Raw genomic sequence first — 13,942 nt, forward strand, 5'->3', positions numbered from 1 at the left:
CACTGTTTTTGTTTTGTTTTTCCCCTGGAAAAGCATGTTACAGGAATTTCGGTTTAAACACAGTCGGGAGGGCAGGTGAAAAGGCCAAACTTTACCTCCACAGAGATTAAAAGAAGACACTTTTAAGGCTGGGTTTACAGTAAGTACTATCAAAGTCTAAGGCTTAAAGCTGAATATTGGAGATCATAGAATTAAACCTGGTTTGGGTGGCTCTTTCCAAATGTACGGAAAAGTACATGAATGCAATTTCCTTACCTGAATATGAATTTCCAGGTACAAACCGGCTCAATTATTCTTCAATATGCTCAGTTTAATAGGAAAGTATTCATAAAATACATACATTCCAGTTTCATATTTTAAAAGGTCCTTATGGTTTCTCTTTAGAATTAAATGAAAATATAAAAATCTTTCTCAGAGGCCCGGCCTTGCCCTCAGAACAATTTGAGGAACAAAAGAAACCTTCCTACAGCGGAGAAACCCTAAGAACATAGTTCCACAGTGCCCTCCTGAGGATTAAAGGGTTCATTTATGCTTAGTGGGTGTTACAGATACATTCTAGTTGGAGTCCTAAAGAGGTTAGTACCAAATTTTCTGGCAGAAAGTTTTAACACTCCATCAGTCCTCTGTAGATTCAGCAGACTGAACTAAGAGTTAATTAAAACATACTTTCGCAAAACTAAGTGTAGAGCAAAACTTTTTAAGTGGTGTTTTTGTAAGCTTGGAGCATATTTCCAAAATTACTCAACTTTAAAAGGGCACTGATGCTTTTTTGAGGCGGGCACGCAAGGTTTGAACTTCATTTGTGGCAGTCACAAATTGGAAAGAGCATTTGTGACTCTTGTTGACACTTCGTACATTTGTAATAGTGATGCAGGGTGACCCAAGCAGACAAGCTCCCTGGCATCTTTAGACTGCTTATTAACTCTCCATTGTACGTAGTGTCCAAAAGTGTGGGTGCATCTTATAAATAGAAGAAAACAAATTCATAAGAGCCTGATGGTGGATCAACACAAAGTATTTTCCTTGGCTTTTGGGAGTCCAGCATGACTGGAAAACATGGCATGTGTCTTAGCTTAAAAGAAAACAGGTGCATCACTAGGATGGAATTTTATGTGGCCAAGAACATATTCAAAGCATATTTAATGACATGGAAAAATGCTCATGGTATGTTAAGTGGAAAAAGCAGGATCTAAGACTATAAACAGTATGATTCCAGTTGCATAAGTTTGTGTGTGTGCATTGAAGGAGAGAGAGAAGCAACAAAGTTTAAGAGGAAGGCCTGGAAGGAAATGCGAAAATATCCATGATGGTTTTCTCCATGTAGATTTTCTAGTTTCCAAATATGTATCTATTTAACTTTTTAAGAATGCAGGTGCAAATATTTAGGCTTTTATTTTTATTTATTATTATATTTAAAAGTTGTTTTTTTTTGTTTTTTTTTTTTAATTTTTTTTTCAACGTTTATTTTATTTTTTGGGACAGAGAGAGACAGAGCATGAACGGGGGAGGGGCAGAGAGAGAGGGAGACACAGAATCGGAAACAGGCTCCAGGCTCTGAGCCATCAGCCCAGAGCCTGACGCGGGGCTGGAACTCACGGACCGCGAGATCGTGACCTGGCTGAAGTCGGACGCTTAACCGACTGCGCCACCCAGGCGCCCCTATTATTTTTAAAAGTTTTAATGTTTATTTATTTTTGCGAGAGAGAGAAAGAGAGAGAGAGAGGAGTGGCAGAGAGAGGGAGACACCATCTGATGCAGGTTCCCAGCTGTCAGCACAGAGTCCGACACGGGGCTCGAACTCACAAACTGTGAGATCATGACCTGAGCTGAAGTCAGAGGCCCAACTGACTGAGCCACCCAGGTGCCCCTAGGCTTTTATTTTTGAAAGATCAGTTAAAGCTATTTAAACAAGAAGCCTTTTCTTGTGTGTTACATTGTGGTGGTTGCTCTTGTAATCCACCTTTCTCTCATACAGAGACTTCTGGCACGCGGTTGTGTATGAAAAGTATTTACTGAATGGCTGATAACATCTTCGTGTTTGCTAAGTGCCTATCACCTCAAAAGAAACGTCTCAAAATAGCGGAGCACACTAAAAATTTTCTGATGTAGGGAAACGTCACTTGCATGAACTTTTTCTAATCTGAAAAAGTTTCAGTATCAACAGCAAATAAGGAAGATTTCCCAAAAATGTCACAGGGCAAAACTTCTCAACACGAGTAAATAGCTAAAACTACTCTCGTTCCTATCCCGTTCTGAGTGCCGAGATGTCCTGTCATTACTGCATTATGGAGCCGTTTACACTGTATAATAAACAGCACCTAACATTCAAGATGCCTACTTATTACCTTTTCCCTATGATATTTAATTTTATATGTCCTAGATTTTAACTTGTGCACACAACACACACACATACACACACACACACACACACACACACACACACAAGATAAACAGTAGTGTTTCCTACACATCAACAGATTTCTTCAGTCTATCTCTCGCCCAGCAAAATGTCTTTTCCAGCAAAATAGTCTTCCTACCTGAAAACCTGCTTAGTGCCTACAATTAATTCTGTTTCGGTTTGTTAAACAGGAACCTTCACCATCTCATGTAGAATGGTCGGGGGAAGAATTTTCTTCCATTCAAAAACTGTTCTAATTTTTAGAAACACGCGATGTTATTTCATATTTGAAGATTAACCTTTCTTACATATAATTTTACATATAAGAAAGCCCATGGGAGGTGGTCCTTATGCCAAGGAAGCAAGTCCACAGGGAAAATATTTAAAACAAGCAGTGATGGTGCCTGTCGTATTTTGATATATGGCAGTATCTAAATTCAGCAGCCTATGTCAGCCACCTGTTCTATTGTATGTTCTGGCTTCTGAAGCTCTGTTCAGCACACCAGCACACACACATCCAGTCCTCCACCTTTTTAGCTTATGTATTCCATTCTTCTATCGTGTTATCATGTATTTTATTTTATGTGTTTCATTTCTTCATATTTTCTTAGCACCTTCTAGAGTATAGTGACATGTTTTTACAGTGCTAAACTGAAGCCATGTCTGCTTCCTAAAGTTCATTTATGAAATTATCATTCATTGTTCACATGCAGAGCCATTCAATAATATTTCACATAAAACCACCAAGAACGCTCTACATAATGAATGCTGTGGAACATATCCCGGAGTGTTCTACTTGTGAAAATGCAAAGGAGCGACTGTTCACAATCAGAATGCTGTATGAAAAGAAGGTTTTCTCCTATTAAGTGAAACTAAAATGAAAGTTGGAGACAAACAAGCTTAGGAAGCCTTTACCTTAAAACAAAAAAGTAAATCTTGAGTAAATTTCTTACCATCTTCTGAAACACTAATAAATTCTTAAATCCTAATGAAGGTACCTAAGAATTTCAATGCCCGGGTTGCAGTCAAAACACAGAAGAAACCAACTGCTGTCATGTTAGCCTAAACACAGAAAATCTTGCAGGCTGATATCTAGGCTACCAGAGCCAGTTAGCTTAGTCGGGCAGGAGGAGGGTGCACAGGGTTGGAGCATCAATTAAACTGCTTCTCTGGAATCACATACACTGGGAGTCCACCTTTTTTTTTGTTTTAATTTTTTTTTTAATGTTTGTTTATTTTTGAGACAGAGAGAGAAACAGACCATGAGCAGGGGAGGGGCAGAGAGAGTGAGACACAGAATCCAAAGCAGGCTCCAGGCTCCAAGCCGTCAGCACAGAGCCCGATGCAGGGCTCGAACCCACAAACCATGATATCATGACCTGAACAGAAGTCGGACGCTTAACCGACTGAGGCACCCAGGCACCCCTAGGAGTCCACCTTTTTAAGTGTTTTCCATAATACCATTGATGTAATACTTTTTCCAATCGCTCCGGTCTTCTCCGGCACCGGCACCGAGAGGAGTCAGCATGTTGCAACCTGCCCTCCCAAGTCCTTCTCCACTTGTTCTTAAAGGAAAAGGAGGAAATAAATATAAACGCAATTTCATAACAAAAAGGAAATACACATTTCCAGGATCCTTTTGACATCTGATTATACCTAGCAGAGCATTTTCCACTGATACAACACAATAATTATAATGGTACCCTAAAGTATGAGGACCATTTGTCATCCTTTTATGTTTCTTTTCATGTCCACAGTACATGATATCATCTAAACAAAGCAAGAGACCAGAGAAATAGCTCTTTATGGAGACATAGGCAGGTAGGTAGGTAGTAGGTAGGTAGACAAATGAAGCCTCAGGTAGAGGTTTGGCAATGATATAAAATCAAACAGGCAAACCTGTCCAGGCCAGGGGGCGTTGAGGGGGATTATAATACCTATGTCACCTATAATATTTGAATATGTACTAACTGGCATTGGATCAACATGTTACTGAACGGTGGCCATATCAACACAACACTCAGATGCTGTATCTGCATACCCACTTAAAAGCTAAAATTGGCAAAAATAACTTTACAGAGATACTGAAAGAACTCTAGATACACTCGCTGAAAGCTAGAGAGATTAGTGAATCAATGTAAACCACAAAGCAGAGTCTCTTAGGCATGATAGATGGGATTTTTTCAGTAAGCACAAGAGTGCCTCTTCTCTGATCCGGTCACTTTTTGCTAGTGTAGAATAACACCTCACTTCTGCACAAAGCCATGAGATCTATGAAGCATTTACACTCTCCATTACTGTAACAGATCCTCACAATGAAGACAGGGGTGGGATCTCCATCCCCATTTTATGGAACGGGAAACTGAGTTTCCCTTTACAAGTTAGCGTTTGGTTTTTGTTTTTCATTCATTCAAAGCATTTTTCTCCTAAGACTTCTGTCTTCAGTCTGCTGGGCAGGGAAGGTCACATGCAAAATGGATACACACCAAATTCAGAAGGATTTGCTAATATCCAGGTCCTTCCAACAAAGCCCGTAAAAAGTCAAAAGCGCCGCAAGTTCTGTCTCCCAACCGAAGTGCTATTTAAAGGTAGACCGACAGGGAAGCCCGAGTTTCCCATAGATGTTTTTTGAGCTGGTCACTATGCCATGAGCGTATCCACACTTTCAGTTCGAGGTGGAAGAAAAAGCTCCTGTTTTTATCCCCAGCTCTGGCCCAACACACAGCTCTCCTGATCAAACAGATCTGGTCAAGCCCCTCCCCTACTCATTAACTTCCCATGGTCCCCAGTGCCTAGTAGATAAATATTTAACATGGTCAGTCCTTCAACGGTAGCTCCCACCTAGCATCCAGTATTCTCTCCTTAAATATCCAATCATCCTTAATTGTACCAGCCATGCTAAACTACTCTTGACCCTCAATGCACCATGCCTATTTCAGCCTCTGAACCTTTGCTTAGAGATGTGGGTCTCTCCTGCTTCTGGAAAAACCCACATTCCCCTGACAAGTTCCTATATATCATTCGAAGCCCAGTTTTTATTAAAAGTCTCCCACGTTTCAGTCAATCTAGATCTTTCATCAAACTCTTATCCTCACATGCTACAAGGTTTTGTGGGTCTGGCTCCTCCAACAGACACAAGTCCCTGGAAGGCACTGGAAGCTTCCCTTATTTGCCCTTGAATACCCACAGTTACTGCATTTAATGGAGTAAAGTTAATTTCTTATTGAATAGTTACCCCCAAATCCTAGCATCTCTTTTCAGAGGATGCTTTCTTGCCAGGGGATTCTCTGCATTGATAATAGAAAGAATTTTGTTCATTTGGAGGGTTTGCTGTGTATTGGGGGAGGCAGATGGATGTCAGGTGACCCACAGGAAGCAGTTAGGGGACCACTGGGCATGGCCTTCAGGAAGTCAGAATTTGGAAAAAGGCCCAAAAAAGGCAATATTTTATCCTTATCCTTGGATAATCCATTGTGCCTCTTTACAAGGGCAAAATTACAAGTGTCCTGTATACAGATGACAATGAAGGTTAAAAAAAAAAATCACACTTTAAAAGCTAATGAAGGAACTTTACACTGTAGGATCCTGGGTGAGCCAGTTTGCCCGAATGAAGAAGGCTCATCCATCCATCCGTGGCTGTGAAGTCACCACCCACCTGCTTTGCGGTTCTTCAAGTTTGAAACTCTCCTAGCTGCTTGCATGACAGTAGTTTTCTGACTTCTGAACACGTCCAAATGAGCTGAATCTAGAAAACAGTGCATGAAGTTAACAAATGCCCCTGCCTTTGAGCCCCCATTAGTGCTTCACAGAGGAATGGGGAACAGACTGCAAGTTCTAAAGCTGTGAAATTACATAGACCCTGTCAGTGAGGAAGGAAGGAAGGAAGGAAGGAAGGAAGGAAGGAAATATACATAGACGTTGTAAATAAATAAATAAATATTACATAAGCTTTGTAAATAAATAAACAAATAAATAAATGATAAATATTACATAGACTTTGTAAAGAAATAAATATCACAATAAACTTTGTAAATAAATAAATAAATAAATAAATAAAAATTACACAGACTTTCTGAGCAGGAAAGTATCTTCAAGACCATCTAACTCAAGGAGAAAATGGAGGCCCACCTAAAAGACTGGGCTTGCCCAAGGTCACGTCAAGTCTGGATCAGAACACCAACCAGCACCTTGAGCTCATTCAGCAGGCCAGCAGCTGACTGCTGTATCCTGAGAACCCAAGGGAAATTTAGAGGGGAATAAAGAATTTAAACAACAAAAAGGATGGTTTTAGTTATTTTTTTATACTCTCCTCTTTATTCATTTTTTTTTAAGAGCAAGAGAGAGAGAGAGTGAGAGAGAGAGTGTGTGATCAGGGGGAGAGAGGCAGAGGAAGAGAGAGAATCTTAAGAGGCTCTGTGTTCAGCATAGAGCCCAACTCTGGCTGGATCCTAAGACCTTGGGGTCATGACCTGAGCTGAAATGAAGAGTCAGACGCTCAACCGACTGAGCCACCCAGGTACCCCCAAAAGGATGATTTTAAAAGGAAAGTGCTAGTGCTCACTTTGGCAGCACGTATACTAAAATTGGAACAATACAGGGGAGACTAGCACGGCTTATGCCTAAGGATGGCACGCAAATTCATGAAGCGTTCCATATACAAAAAAAAAAAAAAAAAAGAGGGAATAAAAAACAGGACAGTTCTAAATTCAATGTAACATCCTGTCAGCTGATGTCCAAAAAAGCATTTTACTGTTCTCTACAGTGCTTCTTTTAGTGTTCTGCTACCAGTCAGCTAAAACAGGCACTATAACACTCACCACTGTTCCCTTCTTTGGAGAACATAGGAGCCATTCCATAAGAGTGTTAATATAAAATATAATTCAGGCTTCGTTCTGCTTCTTTCTCTTCCCATGCAATTCCATTCAAACATATATAATCCGCTCAAAGACCTACTTTACCAGCCACTGTGCAAAGGGTAGGGGAAACAAAGGTCAAGAAGAATACATAAATACGCACGTCTGCAGCTATTTTTTCCTGGTACAATGGCTCCACGAGGGGTATAAAGTGTAACTTAAATGAAAATCAGCAATCTAGCCAGTAGAAATTGTTTGCCTCTCTTAGAAAGTGATTGTATAGTTCTTTGACAGACTCAACCACGTTAACTACAGCAACATATACCATTTTTTCCCCTACAATTTTCTTGGCTGCTTATTATTTTAGATACATCCAACTTGTTGATCAGGTGCATGTTAAAGCATGTTAAAACGTGTTATTCTGGTTTGGCACGAAGGTTTCAACCTTATTCAACAAAATATTTCAAACTTCTGCTGGAATTAATGATTCAGGCAAAATGGAACTTAATCTGCGATCCAAGACACCTTTCTATAGTTTGGAGATTGCATATCTAAACCAGGAGGACAACCTGACTTTGTTTCAGGCACAATTAACTTCATAGCTAGGGAGCATAACTGACTTCGTAAGGCTCTTTTGGTGCCAAAGCTTGTAGAAACAGAGGAGGCTTTGCCTAAGGGATTCTTTGCATCAAAGACTTTGTTAGGCAAAGCCACTCTGGCTTGGGAGTCTGATTTGCAATTTGGGCCTTTGTAAAAGGATTAGAAGATCCCTATTGTTTAATGTTTGGATCTCAATTTGCATTTGGAAATGCATGACCTCTTCCAGGTTTAGCGTTCTTTATTTTCAGTTTCTCCTCCTGATATACAATCAATACGGTATGTTAAAAAATTGATAAAACTGCTCGGCCGAATGTTTGCACTGATTAAGGGGAATGTGATAGATTGATTTTCTCCGTGAATGGTGGAGTCTACTTAGGCTCCAGCAATACCGATCCAGTCATCTCTTTAGGAACTGACAAATAGCTCCTAGGTTTGGGTACACACACATTTCATTTATTTCCTTAATCGGAATGCACGGGCACTTTGTTTAAAAACAGACACTGGGTCTACAAAAGAAACTGACAAGAAAAGAAATCCTCCGACCGACCACCTCAGGACGCATTCGAATACTTTTGTCCAACATCTCCCTTTAAACATAAAGGTTTGAGGAAAATTATTTCAGGTTTGTGATAACAATACCCTCGGCTGTACACAATATTTAACTACCTGTCCCTTGGTCAACAACTTTTAACTAATATTTGCTTTGACAATATTCCCAGATTGGCAACATAAGGCCTAGAATAGAAACTTCGTGAGGAGGCACAATTTCTTAGATTGTGAGTTTAAAACGCGTGATTTATTTGTTTGTTTGTTGCCTTCAGTTTCTAGCTTCTCTATCATCACTGACCACAGGAAAACATGTCTTGTGTGTCGGGATGAATGTGCCTGGTACCTGGATTTGGAGTTGTCGGTTGAATGGGCTGGAAGTGGATGGAAAACACTCACATTCATTGAGCACCTGCGATGTGTCCAGAATTTTACTAGGTGTTTAAGAGTTTGTTATTATACCCATTTTGTAGTGGAGAAGACGGAGGCCCAGAAGAGTCAAGTGACTTGCCCAAGGTCACACCCTCCCTAATGATCAGAACCCGAGTCTACCCGGCTCCTAACCCCAGGCTCTTTCTGTCATGTCACAACCGCCTCACAGATAAAGTAAAGCTAATTTCATTTGGAGGATTATCTGCTCTTCACCTCCTTGGAATGTGCTTATTTTTTAATCTAAACAGGGGATGTGTTTGGTGCACAGGAAGCTGTGTGGACAAAATTGACCTCACCCATCCCTCTCGCTAATAGAAACAAGTAATCTTATGTGTCATTCTATTAAAAATACACCACATTCCTCTATGATCCAGTTTGGAAAATGACTCAAGAAAGGACAATCTGTTTCTGCGCCACAGCACCCCAAGGCCTCTCTAAGATCAGCAAGAGTAAATAAGCCATTGCTTTTCTCAAATATTTCATTCACTGATTCCAAAGCACTTTTACGTGTAATTAAGTAGAATAAAGAGCAGCAGCCCTCTCGATAGTTGGGCCAGAGGTAAGCCCAAGAAAGTCTCCGTTGCTGAAGATCACACATTCTGAGGCCCCCTTCAGTGGAGAACAGCGATGCGGAAGGTAGCTGAAGCAGCTGAAAGAGGCGCGCTGTGCTCTGAGCCCAAGATCTCAGCCTCGGCCCGTGGGAGACACTCCCTCTCCGCCATCTTCCAAAGTGCTCTGCCGACATTCTCCTGATGCTCCCGATATCTAAAGATGATCCCTTTTCCCCTAAACAGGATCTCAACCTAAAATAGATCTGAGTATGTGCCACAGGGCTTGAACAAATGACTCAGAGGGCCATTTCAGATCTCGGAAGCAGGGAAGGCTCTTCAGAACACAGGAGCACAGGGGCGCCTGGGTGGCGCAGTCGGTTAAGCGTCCGACTTCAGCCAGGTCACGATCTCGCGGTCCGTGAGTTCGAGCCCCGCGTCAGGCTCTGGGCCGATGGCTCGGAGCCTGGAGCCTGTTTCCGATTCTGTGTCTCCCTCTCTCTCTGCCCCTCCCCCGTTCATGCTCTGTCTCTCTCTGTCCCAAAAATAAATAAAAAATGTTGAAAAAAAAATTAAAAAAAAAAAAAAGAACACAGGAGCACAGTCTGGGAGCTAGTTAGTACTCAAGGAACAAGCAAATGACAGCTGGAAGGAAGGAGTTCCAAAGAACATGTCACCTGAAGGTTCCTTTGCACACATGAGGCAGCTGAGGCCTAAGTACCCCACAGTTCTGTCACTGCGGAACCTCATTCCAGCCTGATTTTCCAGGCCCTCATTCTCAGGCTGCACAGGAGGCCATATATTGACCATAAATTAACAGATAAGGCCCAGGGGCGCCCTAACCTAGGCATAGGTGGCAAATGGACAGGTTCTTAATGTGTGGATGTGGTTCAGCATCAAGGATGTCAGAAGGGAGTCTCTCTTAGAAAACGTGTTGATTTGGCATTTTCTCCATTTGGATTTTGTGTGGTTACTGTCTTATGTTTCTCCTTCCTTTCACGTCATCTGAGTTTGGTTTGTGTTCAACTCTTTGCGTCCAACAGTAGGGCAGTGGTTAAGTAGGTCCTAATAAGTCCTCAGAACAGACTACCACCCTCCATTTAGATTATCTGGTAAACAGTAATAAGAGCTAACATTTATTGAGCTTTACTACATGCTGTTTCCACACTCAGCATTTGACACGCATTTTTCTCCTGTAGTTCCCACAAGAACCCTATGAGGTAGGCAGTATTAGTCTCCTCGTGTTAAGGTTGAGGAAACTGAGGCAAAGAGAGCTTACAATCAAATGACTGAATGGTGAAACTGGGATTTAAACCTGATTCTACTGGCTCCCATGTTCTTGTGCCATATATTATTCTATACACAGAGAAGAATGCTCAGAAGTCAACGAGACAGGGAGAAAAGCTATAGAGTGGGTTCCAGCTTGGTAAAATAGACCTATGCTTATGTGTTTGGAGGTACATCTCCACTGAGAAAATTCTAGAAGGACCACTCCAACGTCAGTTCCTTGGAGCAGTGTTCTCTGACCATACTAAAAGCCATCCCGCCCTGCCCCTGTTATTCCGTATTTCTTTCACATATTTGATTTTTTTTTTTTTCGTGGCCCTTATCATTACTTGAGATGTAACATGCTGGAGCCATTTATTGTCTAGCTGGCTTCTAGAATGAGGGGCGGGACAATTTCTAAGAAAATGCCTGGCATGTCGTAGGTGTTTAATAAATATCTGTTGGGGCGCCTGGGTGGCGCAGTCGGTTAAGCGTCCGACTTCAGCCGGGTCACGATCTCGCGGTCCGTGAGTTCGAGCCCCGCGTCGGGCTCTGGGCCGATGGCTCGGAGCCTGGAGCCTGTTTCCGATTCTGTGTCTCCCTCTCTCTCTGCCCCTCTCCCGCCCGTTCGTGCTCTGTCTCTCTCTGTCCCAAAAATAAATAAAAAACATTAAAAAAAAATTTTTTTTAAATAAAAAAAAAAATAAATATCTGTTGACTTGAATAAGTGTGCTAAACTCTTCGTGTTGGTGGTTTTCTCCTCTCTCACTGTCAAAGAGGAACAATTTGGATTCTTGATACTTAAATGGATCAGACTCTTTTTTATGTTTCATTTGAAATCCTCTGAGTAGAAAAGGAAAAAAAAAATCATCCCACTTAAAGATCAAGAAGTGAAAATGGCCTACTTAGGAATGTAAAAAGTGGATCTCCACGGTGGACCTGTACCTTCTCAGGAGAGAAGGTTCTCTCAGTTGCAGAAGAGGAGGCCACTGGAAATCTACTGAGATAAACTTGCTTTGAGTCAAAAGAGACTCATTAATGTTTCAACTGCTAATCCATTTAGTGTCCTATTCACCTAGATGTCTTTTCTGAGCAACCCCCTGGTGGTTTTAGAAAGATAAATTTCCAGTCACCAGGCTCAATTGACCAAAAGCAAAAGACAATTGACTGCAGAGGAAGGGACTGACTCAGTTTTTGAGATGAATGAATGGCCTCCTATCTGGCCAATGTGAAAATGAAAGGGACACTTGGAATGAACTGATACCAGTTGGTTACATGTTATCCCAGTTATAAGCTCTCCTTTCTCCTCTAAAAGGGATTAGGCCCCCTGTGAAGGGGAATCTTGTCTTCAAGTCCTATGGCCTTGACCTTGCTTTGTACTTTAAACCAGGCATGGCAGTTATTTGAGATTTTTCCTCAGCCATCTCCTTCTGAAGGGTGAGTCTTGCCCCATCAGCAGCCCCACGAACCATCTAGAAGTCAGGAGCAAAATATCCTTGCATTCCGGGCAGAGGAGGGGGCTGGCTGCTTTGGCCAACTTCCTTCTCCCTTCCCCAAACAGACCCAAGCTCCTATATAAAATTCATAAATTCTTGGCAGGAAAGAAATCCTCCCATTGGAAGGAACAGATGTTCTACGAGTAACTTTTGCCATTATACTCTGTTCCTAATATCATAGTTTTAAAGTGTGGGGGGATGTTAACTTTTTTTAAAATGTCAACATGTTCTGGGCAGCTTTTCCATCGCCATCTGTGGCATACACATCACCAATCCTCCTGCCGCCCCTTTTTAAATTTCCAGAGACTGGTTGGGAATTGGAAAGATATTAAAAAGTTGAAAGCGGAAAATTCACTTGAACAAGTATGCTAATGTATAACCTAATGCAGAAAGTAATATGATGTTTCCCTCTCAGTTGTAAATCTCAGAAACTTTCTTTCCCTTGTCCTCTTAGAACTTGGAGGGGTCTAGGAGACTTTTAACACGGTAATTATGACCAATTAACATTCAGGGGTTATTACTGGTAACAGAGTTCCATGGGAGTAACCTATTCATAAAATTCCCTTTCTAAAGAAAGCCTCAATCCGGCTTCAAATTCAAGAGGCTACCAGGCCATTTTCACTTCGTTATCACCTCGTTAAACTGCCCACCTTAAATGCCAGGGTCCCAGGTGACCCCGGGGAAGGGTCAAGGTCAGTGGGTGATGCCTCCTAACTCGCCTGGGAGTAACTTCAGAAAACGTGACCTCACTTTGGTTGGTCCAAGGTGGGGTCCTCTCCCCAGGGACAGCGATGCTGTTTTGCAGGGATTTTGGTGAGGGTTCAAAGTCAGAATTCGGTGCTCGGGCGGCGTGGGGTGTGACTCCGCAGAACAGAAAAGAGAGGAGGGGACAGCGTGGGCGGGGTGGGGTGGGGTGGGGTGGGGAAGCAGCGGACCGACATTCAAATACGCAGGGGATCCTCCCGGAGTCCCGGCTCTTTGCCGGGGTTTCCCCTCCTCCGCCCGGTGGGAGCCGGACGTCTCTAAATCCCCAGATGCCACGCAGGGCCCCGGAAGACCCCGTCCCTGGAGACTTTCGGTGTCCAAGTGGAGATGTGCTCGATGAGCGCATGCAGGGCGGGGCGCAGGGGGCACCCACGTGTGGCGCTGGCCCGAACTCGGGGTCCGGGGGTGGCGGAGGCGGGGTGGGGGCCAGAACGGCGCACGCGGTCGCCAGAGCCCCTGGGCGCCAGGAGCCGGAGGCGGGCGCAGAGGCGAGCGCGGTCTGCAGTGCCCCCCTCCGGACGGCCGGGAGCAGGACGGCTCCCCGCGCCCCGCCGCTGCGTGGGAGACCCGCGCCCCTCCGCCGCTGCAGAGGCTGACCCCCTGTTAAGGAATTTAAAGTCAAGTCCAAGTGGATTCTCCTTCTGGCTCTGTCGCTTACTGGCTTTCCGTTCGCGGGAACTCGCGATTGCTGCCTCCCTTTGACTAATGTGAATACTAACCCGGACAAAATTAATGAAATAATTAAGTGAGACAATGCAATGGTAAGTGTTCACTAAGTGGCTGGTCTTTTATTTTTATTATTATTATTATTAGCTGGCTAGACCTTGGATGGGGGGGGGGTTCTCACTCCAGTCTGCTCTTCTGTGGTGGGTTTGGGGGAGGACAGGGAGGGATGGTTTCTCCTCTGAAGTGGAGAAGGAACCTGAGCACTCAGCAGGGGATCCAGCCTTCCTGTGCCACTAACTCCACCTATAACTGTGGACTCGGCATCCCCTCTTTGAACCTAATATCCTCATTGCAAAATATGAATAATCACAC

The 13,942-nt window shown here is 43.0% G+C and overlaps 1 long non-coding RNA gene and 1 other non-coding gene across 2 annotated transcripts; one reads left to right on the top strand and one right to left on the bottom strand.

Moving 5' to 3' along the window:
* Positions 1 to 3,604: 3,604 nt before the first annotated feature.
* On the bottom strand, positions 3,605 to 13,189 carry LOC131491533 (uncharacterized). The gene is made up of 3 exons (XR_009251505.1): positions 13,079 to 13,189; positions 6,054 to 6,143; positions 3,605 to 3,963 (listed from the first exon to the last, which is right to left on the bottom strand). It is a non-coding gene; the product is annotated as an uncharacterized LOC131491533 (long non-coding RNA).
* LOC131492249 (U6 spliceosomal RNA) lies at positions 6,952 to 7,058 on the top strand. The gene has a single exon (XR_009251958.1). It is a non-coding gene; the product is annotated as a U6 spliceosomal RNA (small nuclear RNA).
* Positions 13,190 to 13,942: the final 753 nt, after the last annotated feature.

This window comes from Neofelis nebulosa, chromosome 12 (genome assembly GCF_028018385.1).
Source record: "Neofelis nebulosa isolate mNeoNeb1 chromosome 12, mNeoNeb1.pri, whole genome shotgun sequence".
NCBI lineage: Eukaryota > Metazoa > Chordata > Mammalia > Carnivora > Felidae > Neofelis > Neofelis nebulosa.